At 36.1% G+C, this 19,049-nt stretch overlaps 1 protein-coding gene across 5 annotated transcripts in view; it reads left to right on the top strand.

The window, feature by feature from the left end:
* The window catches only part of SLC25A40 (solute carrier family 25 member 40), a 56,408-nt gene that overhangs the window by 7,086 nt on the left and 30,273 nt on the right, over positions 1-19,049 (top strand). For 4 of the 5 annotated variants that reach the window (XM_090286708.1, XM_090286706.1, XM_090286707.1 and 1 more), the window contains exon 2: positions 15,503-15,568. The exons of the other annotated variant lie outside the window; for it this stretch is intronic. The gene's annotated coding sequence lies outside the window, so the exon portion shown is untranslated. The remainder of the gene's footprint in view (positions 1-15,502; positions 15,569-19,049) is intronic. 5 annotated transcript variants of the gene reach the window in all.

Here is a 19,049-nt window from a genome sequence, read left to right on the forward strand (position 1 = left end):
GTTCATTAGATCCAAACCACTGTTATATGAGATGTTAAAGGGACTGGTTTAAAAAACAGAAGCTAGGGAGATGAAACAAAGGCAAACTAAACAGGCAACGAGAGTGGAAAAGGAACTGTGGGTACGGGAAGCATATTGAGGGGAGGTCAACAGGGAGGGGGAGTGGGGAGAGGGAGGGAGATGATATAGGAATTGGGGATCATGGTAGGAGGGAATGGAATAGACGGAGAGAGGTTGGGAGGAACTGTATGCACAACTAATGGACATAATCTAAAAGGGGGGGACAACTGGAGGGAGGGGGGCCACCGGGTGGAGGGGAGCAGAGGGAAGGGAAATTGGCACAAATGTAATATTTTAATCAATAAAACACATTAAATCTGAAAAAAAAAATAAAAATAAAGATAAAAAATTGAGGTAAAATTCACTATTTTTACCATTTTGAAGTATACAATTCAGTGACTTCCCATGTATTCCCGTGTATTCACAATATTGTACAACCGTCACCACTCTCTAATTCTAGAACATCCTCAACTCCTTAAAAAGAAACCTAATAGCCATTAAGCTGTCATTCCTCATCTTCCCACAATCCCTGTTTTCTGCCACTATGGATTAATTGGAATTCATATAAATGTGGTATTATAAAATGTGTTTTTTGTTCCTGGCTTCTTTCATTTAATGTAATGTTTTCAAGGTTCGTCCATGTTGTAGCATGTATCAGTACTTCCTTATTTTTTATGACTGAATAATGTACTCTTGTAGGAATATACCACATTTTGTTTCTTCATTCATCTGTTGACATTTGAGTTGTTTCCCCCTTTTGCTGTTACAAATAATACTGAACATTTGTGTACAAGTTTTTATTTAGATGGTATGTTTTCTGTTTGGGGGGTGCTTATACACCTAAAAGTGGAATTGTTGGGTCATATAATAATGTGTTTATAACGTTTTGAGAAACTACGAAACTCTTTTCCACAATGGCTGTGGAATTTTTCATTCCCACCAGCAGTGTAAAAGGTAACACATTTCTCTACATCCTCATTAACATGTTTTATTCTTATTTATTTTTTTAAGCTATAGCCTTCCTATGGGGCGTGAAATGGTATCTCCATTGTTGTTTTGATTTGCATTTCCTTAATGATTAGTGATGTTGAACATCTTTTTATGTGTTTATTGGTCATTAGTATATCTTCTTTGAATAAATGTTCAGGTCCTTTGCCCATTTTTTATTAGGCTTTTGTCTTTTTGTTGTTGAGTTGTGAGTGTTCTTTAAATATTTTGTATACTAGACTCTTATTAGATATATGACGTGTAAAGATTTTCTTTAATCCTGTGCCTCGTCTTTTCAGTTTTTTTTAGTGTATTTTTTTTTGATACACAAATTTTAACTTGATAATATCCAATTTTTATGGTTTTCTTTCTTTTACTTTCGGTGTCATATTTAGGAATCTGTTGCCAAATTCAAGGTTATTTAGTTTCACTCCATCTTATCTTCTGAGAGTTTTATAGTTTTATCATTTATATTTAGGTCTTTGACCCATTTTGAGTTGATAGGAGTTCATGGTATGAGCTAACAGTTCAACTTCATTCTTTTGCATGCGGATATCCATTTGTCCCAGTGCCATTTGTTGAAAAGACTGTTCTTTCCTTATGGAATGGTCTTTGTAACCTTGCTGAAAATCAGTTGACCAAAGAAGTATTGGGTTGTTTCAGGACTTATTAATTCTATTCCATGATCTATATGTTTATTCTTATGTCAGTACAACACCTATTTTAATAACTGGAACCTTTTAGTAAACTTTGAAATTGGGACGTCTGAGTCTTCCAAATGCGTTCCTTTTTTTTGTTTGTTTTCAAAATTGTTGTGGCTTTTTGGGCTCTCTGAAAATTTTATATGAATTTTCGAATCAGCTTGGCCATTTTGGCAAAAAAAGCAATTAGGATTTTGATAGTGATTGCATTGAATTTGTAGAGTATTGCCATCTTATAATATTATGTTTTCCTGTGCATGAACATGGGATGTTCTTCCACTTACTTAGTTCTTCTTTAGTTTGTTTTAACAATGTTTTGTAATTTTTGTTGTACAGGTCTTATACATCTCCTTAATTAAATTTATTTCTAAAATATTTCATTCTTTTTTGATGCTGTAGTAAATCAAATTTCTTAAACGTCATTCTCAGATTGTTCACTGCTATATAGAAATATAACTGATTATTAAATTCAACTTTGCTGAATTTATTAGTTTTGATATTTTTTTTTTCTGAATTCTTTAAAATTTTCTAGGTATAAAATTATGCCATCTTTGAATAGAGGTAGTTTTTACTCTTCTTCCTTTCAAATCTGGATACCTTTGATTTTTATTGCCTAATTACTCTACCTACAACTTCAGGATGAGGTTGAATGGACATGGCAAGAAATCGCACATCTTGTCTTTTTCATGACCTTAGGGGGAAAGCCTTCTATCTTTTCTCACTAAGTATGATGTTATTGGTGGGATTTCCATAGATGTCCTTTATCAGCTTGATGAAGTTCCCTTCTTTTCATCTTTATTATTTGTATCATGAAAGGTTGTTGGAGTATATATTTTTCTGCATTAACTGAGTTCATCATGTGTGCTCTTTCCTTCATTTAATCAATATGGTATATTTCATTGATTGATTTTTATATGTTGAACCGCCTTTGCATTTCTAGGATAAATTGCATTTGGTCATTGTGTTAATTGTTTTGATGTAAAGCTGGGTTTGGTTTACTATTATTTTGTTGAGAATTTTAGCATCTATGTACATACAGGATATTAGTTTGTAGTTTTCTTATGATGTCTTTTTCTGGCTTTGGTGTCAGTAATATTGGCAGCATAGAATGAATTAAGAAGTGTTCCCTCTTCTATTTATTAGATGAGTTTGAGAAGAATTGGTGTTAATTCTTTTTTAAATGTTTTATAAAAGTCACCAGTGAAGCCATCTAATCTTGGATTTTCTTTTTTGGGAAGTTATTGGTTACTAAATATCTTGCTATAAATTGTGTCTCTTCTTAAGTCAGTTTTGGTGGTTTTGTTACAGAGAGAAAGGGGGTTCCTTCACGTGGTGCCTTGGTGTAAAACCCAACAACTAGTGTTGTGGAAAACAGGTCTTTATTTACAATATTCCAACCTGGGGAGGGCAGTGAGTACTTCAGCTCAGAACCCTGTTCTCCCATGGGACCCAGCACCTCCCTTGCTCCCCAAAAGGCTAGAAAGCCAAAAACATGCCTAGAAGTTTCCCATCCCTTATCTGTCAGCTGTCTCCTTCAGGATCTGGGGTACGATGTCATCAGCCTCCAAAACATGTTGCACTGGCTCACACATGGTTCTCTCTTTGCCCTTTCAAAGCTGCATGGTATCCTTCTTTGCCCTCCTTGCAAACCATGTGGATCTCCTCTCCTCTCTAAAATGGTTGCCACCTTACTTTTAAATCCCTGACTGTGTCCTGTGATGCAGTGGGCATGGTAACCGGTTCTGACCATTCACAGAACCTTGTGCAGGCTTTGTATGCTCTTTCCTCACTATTTCATAGTCAAAACCCCTCCCATCTCCTTGGGGCCTTAGAAAAACCAACTTCATTTGCATAACTAAGACACTAGCTACCAGCCATAGTTATGCAAAGGCATCTTAAAATCTGTTCCTTTCTCCCCACCCCCCCCCAACCTGCAGGCTCTGGGGATTTTGCAGGACCCTCACTCTGTAACAGTTTGTATGCTTCTGGGAATTTGTCAGTTTCATCCACGTTACATGATTTTTTAACAGATACTTGTTCATAATCTCCTATAGCAATTTTTATTTCTGTAATACTGATAGTATTGTATTGTATCCACTGTAATGCCTGATTTTGGAAATTACAGTCTTCTCTTTTTATCTTTGTGGGTCTAGCTAAATATCTGTCAATTTTGTTGATACTTTTAAAGAAACAACTTTTGAGATTATTGATTCTCTATAGTTTTTCTCCTCTGTTTTGTTTTTTCACATTCTGATTCATGGTATTTCTTTTCTCTGCTTGCTTTGGGTTTATTTTGTTCTTTTTTAGGTACCATAAGGAAGACAGGTTATTTATCTGAGATCTTATTTTTCAATAGGCCTTTAACAGCTATCAGTTTTTCTCTGAGCACTGCTTTTATTGCAAGTCTTAAGTTTTTATATATTTTCATTTTCATTCAACTCAAGGTATTTTTTAATTTCCTTTGAAATTCTTTGATCTGTTGGTTATTTAAGAGGTTGCTATTTTCCACATATTTGTGAATGTTCCAAATTGCCTTTCGTTACTGTTATCAGAGAAGATACTTTGTATTATTTAAGTCCCTTTAAATTTATTGAAACTTGTTTTGTGCCCTAACATATGATTTCACCCAGAGAATGTTCACCTGAGAAGTGTGAATATTCTGTTGTTTGGTGGACTATTCTACGGGTTTGTTACGTCTAATTGGCTTATAGTGTTTTTAAAGTCCTCTAATTCCTGTTTATCTTTTGTCCAGTTTTATTTATTTATTTATTTATTTATTTATTTTTTAAGTATATTTTATTGATTATATTGTTACAATAGTTCCAATTTTTTCCCCTTTGCTCCCCTCCGCCCAGCACCCCCCTTCCCCGACAATCCCCTCCCCAAGTCCATGCCCATGGCTCACCCTTTCATACATTCTTCTTCTTTTTTTTTTAAATAATTAATTAATTAGTTAAATATTTTAACAATAAAAAATAACAATCCCTCCCTCTCAGACTTAAGACCCTTTACAATCTTATAAAGGACAATGGACGAAGGTCTCGAGCTCCTCTAGCTGCTTCAAGCTGGACATGGTCGTCATCCTACCTACCCTTGGGTCAAGAAATCCCTAATAAGAGTGGGGATGTGGAGGGGAGGGTGGCCTTCCTACAAGGGGAAGGATCGTGCAGACTCCAGGTTGGTTGGCTGTCTCTGGACAATGGCATGCTTGGTTTAACAGGCTGGCATCCTTGTTGTATTCTGGGGGCAACAGGGTTAAAGGACATCGTTCAATCTGTAACCACTAGATGACAAAAGACAGGGATTAATTTTTCAATGTCCCACATTAGGGAAAAGAAGGGCTTCTTTGGAGGAAGGTATGCCAGGTACATCTCACCTGTCCGAAACCCTTTTGCCCATTATACTTAGTTTGGACTGAGGGAAATATTTTAGGTTTCCCCCCTCTCAGGCCTCTGGGCTCTTTCTGTCCAAGCCATTAGGATAGAAAAGAGAAACCAGTTTTAAAGTGAAGCCCACAGACCACCTTGTTCTTCACCAATCCAGCCACTTAGTTCAGCCAAACCATTGAGTCTCAGGAGGCAGCAATGCAGACAGGATTAAGTGAGGCCTATACGTACAGACAATCACTCAGGTAATGAGATCGTAGGCTTATGCCCTTTGAAAACAGAAAACACATGTTAATTTATGTAACATAACCCACACACAAGTTTATAGATCTGTAGGACTGTCTTATCGGAAAGACATCCAGTTGCAAGGCATTTGACATTCTTCTTGCCTGTAAATTAAACATCTTTGATAATGCCACAGACATAGTTTAACTTTCAAATGAAAACAAATTTTAAATGAAAAGAAACTTTAAAGACGGTTAGCTGCACTACTTTATAGTCTACCACTGGGCATTGTGATCTTCCTTGAATCTTGATTTTTCTCCCTAAGATTACCCTCCTTGTCATTAAAGGGACTGCATTAAGTTCATTTTTAATTTATCCTGTTCATTTGCATAAACACAACAAGAGCAGCAAATGATCACTTATGATCTTTACTTCTGCTTTGCTGGAACTTACGCAAGGAACATTTAGGGTGACCTTCAGTCTGCCCTTCAGGGCACAGAAGCTGAGCCACATACCTGGCATTCAGCCTTGCCTGTAAACACCTGTCTTTTCCAGGTCCTCCTGGTTTTCCATTGTGCCTTAAGGTCCCTTCTAGCCATCTTTCAGGAAAACAACCTTCATTCCTTCCCTGGAAAGATTGCTATGGACCGCTCATCCATCCAAGGTACCAGGCCTTTTATCTCGTGGACTTTTATTACCTTTGAAAGTCAGTCCCAGTTGCTCAGGGCTTTTTGGTAACAACCAAAGCCCAAGCATGTCTCCTTTAGGCATGACATTCCAGTCAAAGTCTTAGTCAAAAAAATCGTTATTAACAACTGGTCTTATTAGTTTTATGCAAAGAAACTTAGGTCATTACTTACTTCTTTAGAATGCCAAATTCTGGAGGGATCAGATAGGGAGAAAATATATACAGTCTGAAGGAAAAACCTTGTCCTTCTAATATTCACTGAACTTGCATTTCTATTCTTTATATTTTTATTTTTTCCCCTCACTAAAAATTTTTCTGTTTGTTTGTTTTTCCATTAGTTGTCTCACTTTTTTCCCCCTCTTGCTTCTCTGCACCCTGTCCCTCCCTTCTCCCACATTCAGCCCCCACCCAGTTGTCCATGTCCATGGGTCATTTATACATGTTCTTTGACTAGACCCTTCCCCTTCTTACCGCTTCTCTCCCTCCCATCTCCCCCTTTGTTACTGTTAGTTTATTCCTCGTTTACATACCTCTGGTTCAATTTTGCTCATTTGTTTGTGTTGTTCATTAGTTTCCTGTAACAGGTGATAGCATAAGGTAATTTTCTTTTGTTGCCTGGCTTATTTCGCTAAGCATAATTCTCTCTAGTTCCAATCATGTTGTTGCAAATGGTAGAAGTTCCTTCTTTCAGTACTTATTCATTGTCATTTTCCCCCTTTGTACTCGTGTTTTTCTCTGTCTCTCTCTGTTTCTTCATCTTCTTAAAGCAGACCCTTTAGCATCTCTTGCAATACTGGTTTGGTGGAGATGTATTCTTTTAACCTTCTTTTGTCTTGGAAACTCCTTATTTCACCTTCCATTTTGAATGAGAGCCTTGCTGGGTAGAGTATTCTTGGTTGTAGGCCTTTGTTTTTCATTACTTGGAATATATTTTGCCATTCCCTTCTGGCTTGTAGTGTTTCTGCTGAGAAGTCTGATGATAGCCTTATTGGAGCTCCATTGTATGTTATTAGTTGTTTCTCTCTTGCTGCTTTTAGGATTCTCTCTTTGTCTTTGAATGTTGGCATTTTAATTATGATGTGTCTTGAAGTGGGCCTCTTGGGGTTCATCTTCATTGGGACCCTCTGTGCTTCCTGGACTTGCATGATTCTTTCTCTCTTCATGTTAGGGAAGTTTTCTGTCATTAGTTTTTCAAAGAGGTTTTTTATCCCTTGCTCTTCTTCTTCTCCTTCTGGAATTCCTATGATACGGATATTATTACGTTTCATGTTGTCCTGCAACTGTCTTAGAGCCTCTTCAGTCTTGTTCAGCCTTTTTTCATTTTGTTGCACTGTCTGTGAGTTTTTGTCTACATTGTCCTCCAGCTCGCTGATCCGATTTTCTGCTTCCTCTAGCCTGTTTTTAATTCCTTCTACTGTGTTCTTCAATTCAGAGATCGTATTCTTCATTTCCTCCTGGCTCTTATTGATAGCTTCCATGTCCTTTTTGATGCTGGTATAATTCTCAGTAAGTTCCTTATAGTTCTTCTGGAGTTCACTGTAGTTTTTCTGGAGTTCTTTGTAGTTTCCGCTGAGCTCATTGAGCTTCTCCATAATACATGCTTTCAATTCCATATCTGATAGTTGGCTCCCCTCTATTTCATTTAGCACTCTTTCTGGGGACTCTGCCTTTCCTTTCAATGGGGTGTTGTTTCTCTGTCTCCCCATTTTTGTGACTCCTATTGTTTGTTGGTGCTTCTTAGAATGATCTGCACTTCCTGGATCTGCCCCTGGTGGCGTCAGATCCTGTACCCGTCTGGGCCTAGGCAGCCTGTTGGAGACTTCCAGGGATCTACTGCCTTTGTCTGTCTCCTTTAGTTGATAATCTATTCAATCTGTGATTAGCGGTCAGGCTTAAGGACCGTGGGTGTGGCAGCTTAATTCCTGTAGGCAGGGCCTTTGCTTCCCCTCAGGCTGACGCCACTTGGCCGGGAATGGTCTGCCTGCAGTACTGGGGATGAGTCAGCACTGGGACCCGGCCGGCCGCTTCCCCAGCTCTCCCCTCAAAGCCACCACACCAAACTCTCCCCAAGCATCTCCAGTCCTCTCTGCCTTTCCTCCGCTTGAGCCCAGGGTAAGTGGGGGCCAAAATATTTTTGTATGTGATCCGCTTAAGAGCTCTTTTTCTCCAGCTGTTTCTCTCCGGCTAGCAAGAAACCCTGTGGCTTTTCACTTTTCTCAGCTGGATACTATTTTACTTTCCACTGTGTTGCTGTAGGCTGGGAAGCTCAGCTGGGGGTTTAGACCCTGCCCTTCTCAGGGGGAATCCCCGGCTGCTGAGCTGTTTCTCCGTCCCTTCAGCTGCCATCCGTGTGAGCCCAGCCAGCCCTTCCGCGTCTCCGCACTCCCTACCGGTCACGTTGTGATGTAGCGGCCTTTTCTGTCTCTCCGTGGTTATAAGACTTCTCTCCACCTAGTGTTCGGTTGGTTATTCCAGATGATTTCTCCAAAATTACGTTGTAAATCCAGACTAGTTCTGGGAGGAAGTTAGTGTAGCTTCCACTTACTCCTCCGCCATCTTGTTTCCTCCAGTTTTATTTATGATTGAACATGAAACATTGAAGTTCCCAATTATTGTTGAGCTATCCGTGTCTCCTGTCATTTTTTAAATTTAGTTTAATTTAATTTTTTATTTATTTTTTAAACTTTTTATTTTTATTGTTTTTCTGTTACAATTGTCTGACTTTTTCCCTCATTGTTACCCTCCACCTAGCCCACCCCTTCTCCCAAGGTCCATCCCGACCCCATTGTCCATGTTCATGGGTTATTTATATTAGTTCCTTTGCTAAATCCTTCCCCTACCTTGCCCCTTCCCTCCCTCCCCCCTCCCCCCTGTTAACTGTTACTCTGTTTCTTGTTCAATTTTGTTCATTTATTTGTGTTGTTCATTAGTTTCCTATATTTCCTGTCACTTTTTGCTTCATATAATTCAGGACTGTGTTGTTAGGTGTATATATGTTTATAAATGTTATATCTTGATAGATTGACCCTTTTGTCATCATATAAACATTCTTCTTTGTCTGTTGCAACAGTTTCTGTCCTAATGTCTGTTTTGTTTTATGCTAGTACTTGCACTTTAGCTCTCTCTTCGGTTACTGTTGTCATAGAATATCTTTTCCACTTTCATTCTCAATCTATTTGTGTCTCTGGTACTAAAATGAGTCTTATAGTTAGATCACTTTTTACATTCATTCTTCCAGTTTCTGTCTCTTAATTGGAGAGTTTAATCCTTCTATATTTAATGAAATTATTCATAAGACTTTGCCCATTTTTTTGGTATCTGCCATATATTTTCATTCCTCAACTCCTTCATTATCTCCTTATTTTGTGTTAGTCGTTTTAGAAAACATCTTGGCAATTTCTTTAAAAAGTTAAACATGCATTCGTCATTTGATTCCGTCATTTTACTTTTACTTACTCAAGACTTAAACATGGGTGGATAGTCATAGCTCCTTTATGGGTCCACTCATGTGAAATGCTCAAAAATGCAAACTCATCTGTAGTGACAGCGGATCAGTAGTTGCTTCAGAGCAGGGAGGGGTGCTAGGAAGTAATTACAGAGGAGTGGAGGAAACTTATGGGTATGCCAGTTATGTTCATTTTGTTGATTGGTGATGGTTTTAAAGGTGGTCAGTACTTACTACGTTGTAAACTTTAAGTATATGCAGTTCATGTGTGTCAATTATTCCTCCGTAAAATTGTAAAAACAAAAAAAGTAAAGAAAATAAAGATAATGTGCTGTGGGTATATACATACATTCATGCATGCAATGGAACATTATTCACCCATTAGAGAAAGAAGGAAATCCTGCCATTTGTGATAGCATGGATGGACCTTATGGGCATTATGCTAAGTGTAATAAGCCAGAAAGAGAAGGGCAAATACTGCAGGCTGCATGTTATTTGTATGTTGAAACTAAAAAAAAAAAAAAAAGGTAAAACTCAGAAACAGTGGCAAAGTGGCCTCCAGAGGCTGGTGGAATGGGGGGAATAGGAAGACATTGGTAAAATGGTACAAACTCTCAGCTGTAAGATAAGGCCTGAGGATTTAATGTAAAATATGGTAACTATAATTGATAACATTGTGCTGTATAATTAAAATTTGCTAAGGGGGTAAACTTAAATGGTCTCACCTAAATCAATGAATGAATGAACCAATCAATAAATAAGGGGAGGTGATGGATATCTTGATTACTAGATGGGACGAATCCTTTCACAATGTATATGTACATCAAATCACCATGATGTATGCTTTAAATATTTTACAATTTTATATGTCATTTTTACCTCAATAAAGCTGAAATAAAAAGAGAAAGGAGTCTTCATGGTATGTTAAGATTAGAAATAAAATTGCCTAATGTGACGAAGAGTCTCTGTTTAAAAAAATAAAAAATCTACAGCAAACAACATCCTAATGGGAAATCTTAGAAAAATTCTTTTTAAATTGAGGTATGGAATAAATATACTTATTTTTACCACTCTTTATCTAACGTTGTGTTGGAAATCCTAGCCTGTACAATAAGAAAATTAAATAGGTAGCATGATGTTTGGGGATGGCAGATATCAAATATTTGTAGACAATATAAATATATAAAATAACGCAAGAGTCTGTTACTCAATAATTAGACATGATAGGAGATTCTTTTAGCAGGGTTGGCTGGGTATAAGATTAACATAATAAATAACAATAAATTGTTTATGCTAGCAATAGAGAGAATATAAAAGGAAGATACAATTTATATTAGTTTTATTTTTTTATTTTTTTTTTTTTTTTTTTTTTTCTTTTTTTTTTTTTTTTATTTTGGTTTTTCAATTACAGTTGTCCCCTTTTCCCCCAATTTCTCTCCCCCACCCAGCCCACCCCCTCTCCCGCAATCATATCCCTCCCCGCTGTCCATGTCCATGAGTCCTTCATACAGGCTCTTTAATTAAACCCTTCCCTTACTTATCCCCCTTCTCTCCCTCTCCCCTCCCCCCTATTGACTGCTACTCTGCTTTTTGTTCTATTTAGTTCCTTTGTCTGTGTTGTTCTTTAGTTTCCTGTATTAGGTGATATCATATGGTATTTTTCTTTCTTTGCCTGGCTTATTTCACTAAGCATAATTCTCTCTAGTTCCATCCATGTTGTTGCAAATGGTAGGAGTTCCTTCTTTCTTTCTGCTACATAGTATTCCATTGTGTAAATGTACCACAGTTTTTTGATCCACTCATCTACAGATGGGCACTTAGGTTGTTTCCAGCACTTAGCTATTGTAAACAGTGCTGCTATGAACATAGGGGTGCATAAGTTCTTTTGAATTGGTGTTTCAAGATTCTTCGGGTATAATCCTAGTAGTGGAGTCGCTGGTTCAAAAGGCAGTTCCATTTTTAATCTTTTGAGGTAATTCCATACTGTTCTCCATAGTGGTTGCACCAGTCTGCATTCCCACCAACAGTGCAGTAGGGTTCCCGTTTCTCCACATCCTCGCCAGCACTTGTTGCTTGTTGATTTGTTGATGATGGCCATTCTGACTGGTGTAAGGTGGTATCTCATTGTGGTTTTTATTTGCATCTCCCTGATGGCTAATGATGTTGAGCATTTTTTCATGTGTCTATGGACCTTCTGTATGTCCTCTTCGGAGAAGTGTTTGTTCAGGTCCCTTGCCCATTTTTTAATTGGGTTGTTTGTTTTCTTGATGTTGAGTCGTATCAGCTCTTTATATATTTTGGATATCAGTCCCCTGTCTGTGATGTCATTGGCAAATATGTTTTCCCATATGGTTGGTTTCCTTTTCAATTTGCTGTTGTTTTCTTTTGCTGAGCAGAAACTCTTCAGTTTGATGTAATCCCATTTATTTATTTTTTCCTTTATTTCTCTTGCTTTAGGAGATGTGTCCGTGAAGAGATTGTTACGTGAGATATCTGATATTTTCTTGCCTATGTTTTCCTCTAGGACTTTTATGGTGTCACGGCTTACATTTAAGTCTTTGATCCATCTTGAGTTTATTCTCGTGTGTGGTGTAAGTTGGTGGTCTAGTTTCATTTTTTTGCAGGTCCCTATCCAGTTCTCCCAGCACCATTTGTTAAAGAGGCTCTTCTCACTCCATTTTATGTTCCTTCCTCCTTTATCAAAGATTAGTTGACCATAGAGGCCTGGGTTTATTTCTGGACTCTCTATTCTGTTCCACTGATCTATATGTCTGTTCTTATGCCAGTACCATACTGTTTTGATTACAGTGGCTTTGTAGTATTGTTTGATATCTGGTGTTGTGATTCCTCCTGCTGTGTTCTTCTGTCTCAAGATTGCTTTTGCTATTCGGGGTCTTTTTTGGTTCCATATGAATTTATGGAGTATTTGTTCTAGGTCTGTGAAATATGTCATTGGTATTTTAATAGGGATTGCATTGAATTTGTAAATTGCTTTGGGTAGTATGGCCATTTTGATGATGTTGATTCTTCCCATCCAAGAACATGGTATTTGCTTCCATTTATTTGTTTCTTCCTTAATTTCTTTCTTCAATGTTATGTAATTTTCAGAGTACAGGTCTTTTATCTCTTTGGTTAAGTTTACTCCTAGGTACTTTATTTTTCTTGTTGCTATAGTAAATGGTATTTTCTTTTTTGTCTCTGTCTCTGCTATTTTATTGTTGGTGTACAGAAATGCCTTGGATTTCTGTATATTTATTTTGTACCCTGAGATTTTGCCAAATTCACTTATTATATTGAGTAGTCTTTTAGTGGAGTTTATAGGATTTTCTAGGTATACTATCATATCATCTGCATATAATGAAAGTTTCACTTCCTCTTTCCCAATTTGGATTCCTTTTATTTCTTTTTCTTGTCTGATTGCTGTGGCTAGGACTTCCAACACTATGTTGAAAAGGAGTGGAGAGAGTGGACAACCTTGTCTCGTTCCTGAGTTCAGGGGGAATGCTTTCAGTTTTTGTCCATTGAGTATGATGTTGGCCTCAGGCTTCTCATATATAGCCTTAATTATGTTAAGATATGCTCCCTTTATTCCCATTTTGCTGAGTGTTTTCATCATAAATGGGTGTTGAACTTTATCAAATGCTTTTTCTGCATCTATTGATATGATCATGTGATTTTTGTCTTTCATTCTGTTTAGGTGATGTATTATATTTATTGATTTGCGAATATTAAACCATCCTTGCATCCCTGGAATGAAGCCCACTTGATCATGATGTATGATCTTTTTGATGTGTTGCTGGATCCTGTTTGCCAATATTTTATTGAGGATTTTAGCATCTATGTTCATCAGTGATATTGGCCTGTAGTTTTCTTTCTTTGTTGTGTCTTGACCTGGTTTGGGGATTAGGATAATACTGGCTTCATAGAAAGAGTTTGGGATTTTCCCTTCTTCTTGGATTTTTTGGAACAGTTTGAGGAGGATAGGAGTTAGTTCTTCCCTGAATGTTTTGTAGAATTCGCCTGTGAAGCCATCCGGTCCAGGGCTTTTGTGTGCAGGGAGATTTTGGATTACTGTTTCAATTTCCTTCTTTGTTATTGGTCTGTTGAGACTTTCCACTTCTTCTTGATTCAGTTTTGGAAGGTTGTATGTTTCTAGAAATTTGTCCATTTCTTCTAGATTGTCAAATTTCTTGTCATACAGTTGTTTGAAGTAATTTCTAACTATCATTTGTATTTCTGAGGTATCAGTCGTGATTTCTCCTCTTTCATTTCTGATTTTGTTTATTTGTGTCTTCTCTCTTTTTTTCTTGATTAGACTGGCTAGAGGCTTGTCGATTTTGTTGATTTTTTCGAAGAACCAGCTCCTAGTTTCGTTGATCTTTTGGATAGTTTGTTTAGTCTCTATGTCATTTAGTTCTGCTCTGATCTTGATGATTTCATTCCTTCTTCTTGCCCTAGGCTTTGTTTGTTGTTGTTGTTCTAGTTCTTATATTAGTTTTAGTGATTAGTGATTACCAAGTATCTAGAGTTAGACCTACCACAAATATGCAAGTCCTCTATAAGACAAATTTTGAAACTTTTCAGAACATCAGTAAGCAAGACATGAATAAATGAAGTGACAGACTCTGGGTATTCTCTCCAAATTTATCTATAGATTCAATTTCATTCCATTCAAAATTTCGAAGAGGTTTTTAAAGGAACTTGAATTTTTAAACTTGCATGAGGGACAGGGAGGATAGACTTCCCCTACCAAATATAAGGACTTATCATGTCTCAATAATAATACAGTATGGTATGGTTTTAAAATAGGTAAGGTGACCAATAGAAGAGAATAGAGAGCCTAGAAACAGTTTTTTTCCTTACATTCTAAATAATTGCTAGAAATATATCAATTTTGGGGGCTCTAATTTCAGGTGAACATAGGTTGACAACTTTGCTGTGATGAGTGTCAAAACAAAGCTTTGTAGGCCTTTTTACTCTTCTGGAGGAGGAATATACCTACCTCTATTCTAGCATATATATATTATCTTCCCACTTAAAAGAACTGTTTATATAAATGAATGTTAGAAGTATGTTCTTAGACTTGAAGATTTTACATACATTTCAGGAATTAAAAATACTTACTGTGTACATTTTCCAAAAAAAATACAGAACAGTGAAATACTTATGACATACTTATTACCTAGATTTAACAGATAGTTAACATTTCAGTATATTTATTTTTTCTGAAGTATTGTAAACTGCAGCATTTTCATAACACTTAGTGCTTAATACCTTAGTATGGATCGCTTTAAAAAGACACTTATTACATAACCACAATACCATTATTTTACCAAAATCAAAAATGATTTTTAATATTATTTAATATCTAGCCCATGTTCAGATTTCTTTAGTTACCATCAAACTGGCTTTTTAAAGTTTGCTTTTTAACCAGGATATATTTGGTTGTTGATTCTCATGAGACTCCTTAATTCTAGAAAAGTTCTCTCTCCCTACTACCTTTTTTCTTACTTTACATTCATTTGTTGAAGAAACTATAGTTCTGTAGAGTATTACACCTTCTCCTATTTTACGGCATCCTTTACCATGTTACTTTAGTGTCGGAATTTTCTGTAAAATGGGCATTAGACCTAAAGGATTATTTAGATTCACATCAAAATTTTCCCCCCAAAATATTGTCATGTATGATGCTGGATACTTAATTTTGCCTCACAAAATCTGTTTGTTTGACTCAATAGTCTGAGATTGATCAATGTGTTCAGGTTATAGAATTGCTTGTTTTTAAAGTGGAATATGTTTACTGGGATAATTGGAAGTTTTTGTGAAAATACTTTCATAACTACTGCTAGCATTTGTGGAGTGTTCTTAATATTCCTCAAAGCACTTACTAAAAGCACTCAATAAATGTTAATTTGTGTTTTAAAGTTTTCTACATGCTCCTTTCAATTAGGCTTGTTATTCTTCTCCTATGTGAAAAGATAAAACAGTTTCATTTTGTTTTTCACTACAGATTTTCAGCTACTGATGTTACAAACAAAATATTGGAGCATAGAATTGAGGAAAAGACTTAAACCAGGTAGGTACCACAGCAATCTAGAGAAAGAAGAACAAAGTTGGAGGAATCATGCTACCTGATATTAAATTATATACTGCAAGACTATAGTAATCAAAACAGCATGGTACTTGCATAAAAACAGACCTATAGACCATTGGAACAGAATTGAGCCCAGAAACAAAACCACACCTTTGTGGTCAGTTAATGTTGGCAAAGAAGGAGGCAAGAATATACAGTGGGGTAAAGATAGTCTATTCAGTAAATGGTGTTGGAAAAATTGGAGAGATACATGCAAAGAAAAAAAGAAAGAAAGTAGACCACTTTCTTAGACCATACACAAGAATAAACTCAAAATGGATTAAAGATTAAATGTAAGACTTGAAACAATAAAAATCCCAGAAGAAAACTGGCAGTAAAATTTCAGACGTTTCTTATAGCAATATTTTTTTCTGATATGCCTCCTTGGGCAAGGGAAACAAAAGAAAAAATAAACAAATGGGACTACATCAAACTAAAAAGAAATCATTACTAAAATGAAAAGAACCCACTAAATGGGACAATATATTTGCCAATACACCTTATAAGGGGTTGATATCCAAAATTTATAAAGAATTTATAAAACTCAACACCAAAAAATAAAAAAATCCAATTAAAAAATGGGCAGAGGACCTGAATAGACCCTTCTCCAAAGAGGACATAGAAATGGCCAATAGACATATGAAAAGATGCTCAATGTCACTAATCAGAGAAATGCAAATTAAAACCACAGTGAAATAGCACCTCACACTGTCAGAAAGGCTATCAGTAAATCAATAAACAACAAGTATTGGTGAGGATGTGTAGAAAAGGGAACTCTTGTGCACTGTTGGTAAAAATGGAGATTGGTGCAGCCATTTTGGAAAACAGTATGAAGTTTCCTCAAAAAAATAAACATGTAGTTTCCTTATGACACAGAGATTCCACTTATGGGAATATATCCAAAGAAACCTAAAACATTAATTCAGAAGAATATGTGCATCCCTATGCTCATTACAGTGTTATTTACAATAGCTAAAATTTGGAAGCAGCACAAGTACCCATTAGAATTATGAGTGGATAAAAAAGCTGTGGTACATTTACACGGTAGAATACTACTTGGCCGTTAAAAGGAAGTCTTGTTTTTTAGACAGCATGGATGGACCTGGAGAGCATTATGCTCAATGAAATAAGCCAATCTGAGAAAGACAAATACCATCTGATTTCACTTATATGTGGAATCTAATGAACAAGATAAACAAAATAGAAACAGACTTATAAATATAGAAAACAGACTGAGAGCCGTTAGAGAGAAGGGGGTCCAGGGACTGGGTGAAAAGGTAAAAGGATTAAGCCAAAAAACAATAGCACAAGAACTCATAGACACAGACAACAGTATGGTGATTATCAGAGGGAAAGAGGTGGGGAAGGTAGAAGAGGGTAAAGGGAAAATGGTGATGGAAGGAGACTTGACTGAGTGGTGAACTCACAATACAATATACAGATGATGTGTTAAAAGAGTTGAACACTTGAAACCTATACATGTAGTTTTATTAACCACCGTCACCCCAATAAATTCAATAAAATTTTTAAAATTAGGTAGGTAAATAATAAAAGTCTAAAAAAACAAACTACCATTTATTTTTGTGAAGTCATCGTTGGGATAATAACAAAATTGGGATAGGAACTGGGGTATTATCGAAATTAAGTTTCTTCAATTTGATAATTGTACTATGGTTATATATGAGAATATTCTGAGGTCTTAGGATAAAAAGGCTTGATGTGCACAACCTATTTTGAAATGGTTCAGATAAAGATAAATGATATGTAACGTGAGAGTTTGGTGAAGTTGTGGATTAACAGGAACTCATAGATTACCGGCAGAAGTATAAATTGAAAAGAATTTTGTCTCAAGTTTTACTTTAGCCCAGCAATCTTACTCTTTTTAATAGTAATTGTATGAAGGCCACAAAAAGATGTGTATGGAAGGATTTTTATCATGAGAATGTATAGAATGAATGAATAAATGAACGAATGAAAGGAAAACTGGCAATAAACTTAATATCTAACAATATACATAAGATTGATTAATAACATTACAAACTTAAGCATTACCTGACAGGTTAGCTTGGTTGCTTTTAAGCATTAAAAATGATAATTAAATTATTTATTGACACAATGGTTTTATATATATATATATTTTTTTTTTTTTTTTTTAATCCTCACCCAAGGATATGTTTATTGATTTTTAGAGAGAGAGAAAGAGAGAGAAACATTGATGTAAGAGAGAAACATCAATCAATTGCCTTCCATACATGCACCAATCAGGGATCAAACCTGTAACCTAGGCATGTGCCCTGACTGGGGATCAAACCCATAACCCTTTGGTGTGTGGGACAATGTGCCAACCAACTGATCCACCTGGCCAGGGCACTGTGTCTAAAAAGTGTCAAACTGGTCTACTTAAATAATATGAATAGTAGTAACCTATTCTTTTATTTTCAATTACAGTTTACATGCAGTAATTGTTACCTATTTTGTTTTTCACAAAAGATGCATGTACAAAGATACACAAATGTTTATTCATGTTTAATTAATCAGATTTGACCTGCCTGTGCAGATAACATCTGCATATACTACATACCGGGTGGGGCAAAAGTAGGTTTGCAGTTGTTTGTACGGAAAATAATACAACAATTAATCAATAATAACACAAGAATAAATTTGGTTTCACATACATAGAACTGTAAACCTACTTTTGCCCAACATTGTATATAATAGGTACACACAACATTTGCATACTTACATATGTGTTTGTGTGCGCTTGACATTTGAAATGATGACACCGATGTATTATCGTCAGTGGTTATTTTTGAATAACAAGTTTATAAGTGACTTTTATACTTTTTTAAAAATGACTTTTTAGGAAGTATATTTTGTTTTTCTCATCAAATTTTTCTAAGATGCTTCTTCTGGAGGTCATGTGTTTTGGTTTTTGTTTTATACCTTGTAATAACTTTTGATATGCAGTAAAAATAGCACTATATTTGCTGATAACTCTGTACCATATCATTGTATCTGAGTAGTTCTTAAGCTGCTGAATTCACAGATTCTGAGTCTTGTTGGTCAGCTGCTTTCATTCTGTTACATAGCCAGAGTGTTTTTCTTAGTGCTGCATTAATTTTCTTGCAAGGGTGATGCTACTCACACAGCTTAGCTGAAGTACATTGCCCTTTCTGGCAAATCCGAGGATATGCCCTATTAATGACAGTTGTGTAGTGTCTTTGTGTATAGAATTTAGATATTTACTTTTGATAGTTGTTACAACATGTGCTTTGATATTAATACTGATTATTTTAAAAATTAATCTATTATATTTTTCCATTATCATTTAGTCCCCTTATACGCCCCTAGTAATCACTACACGGTTGTTGTTCGTGTCCATGAATCCTTTTTCCCTTTTGCCCAATCCGTCCACCCCCTAACT

Source organism: Furipterus horrens, unplaced genomic scaffold (genome assembly GCF_987537825.1).
Source record: "Furipterus horrens unplaced genomic scaffold, mFurHor1.1.pri manual_scaffold_9, whole genome shotgun sequence".
Taxonomy (NCBI): Eukaryota; Metazoa; Chordata; class Mammalia; order Chiroptera; family Furipteridae; genus Furipterus; species Furipterus horrens.